Below are 948 nucleotides of genomic sequence, written 5' to 3' on the forward strand. Positions count from 1 at the left end.
CAAGAACATTCATGAATAATATAGACTTTTACTGAAGGTTTTGTGGAAGGGTGAAGGCATAATTGTTTACTAGGAGCAAAACTTGATGAAAATGCTTTTCACTCATCTCTGTTCTTTCTCCAAAAATCTTTCTCCTTTTATCTCATTATCTCTCTTTTCTTTGAAGAAGCCCTTCTCTACAGCTTCCTTCTAACACCTCCCACAATCTTTTTTCTTCTTATTTTCCCCTCTGAGCTTCTCCCCTTTGCACTTTATCTGCTACTTCTCTTTATAACTGATAATACTTATTTCATGCAATAGCTAAATTTAGCAACTGAAATTTTATCAATGACTAGACCAAGAACCATTTATTTCAGTGGAGTGGTAAAGGTGGAGGACAGTTTATAGTTTTGGAGAATGAATTTTGCTTATTGTTGGACAATAAGCAATATTGTTTTAATTAAACAATAAGAGGAAATAGAGATATGTGTGTATGTTTAATCCAGTATGTTTAACAGTAAGAGAAAGTAAACCAAGAAAAAGCAAGGCGTGTTCTAGGAAGCACGGATTGGCCCAACGTAAGAGAGATGGAAGTCTTTGTACTTAGAGGCCTCCAATAATCAACTTACACATAAAACACATGGAAGGTTATCACAAACTCCAAATCTTGTAAAGTTCCAGCATTGAAAAATTGAGACCCTAACCCTCATGTAACTCTTTTAATTAAGAGTACATTTCTGTACCATCAATCCACTCTTAGAATGACCCTGAAACCTGGTCTAACCATTTCCTTTATTCATTTATTAATATCACTGAGTGCCCACTCTAGTGTAGTTGAATTTAAGAGAAACTATGTGAAGAAAATGGGCAAGGGGTATGATCAATGTACTCTTGAAGGCCATTTTTATTGTTGTTGTTAGGTGCCGTTGAGTTGGTACCAGCTCATAGTGACCTTATGCACAGCAGAAC

This window comes from Chrysochloris asiatica, unplaced genomic scaffold (assembly GCF_000296735.1).
Source record: "Chrysochloris asiatica unplaced genomic scaffold, ChrAsi1.0 scaffold00069, whole genome shotgun sequence".
In the NCBI taxonomy this organism is placed as follows: Eukaryota; Metazoa; Chordata; class Mammalia; order Afrosoricida; family Chrysochloridae; genus Chrysochloris; species Chrysochloris asiatica.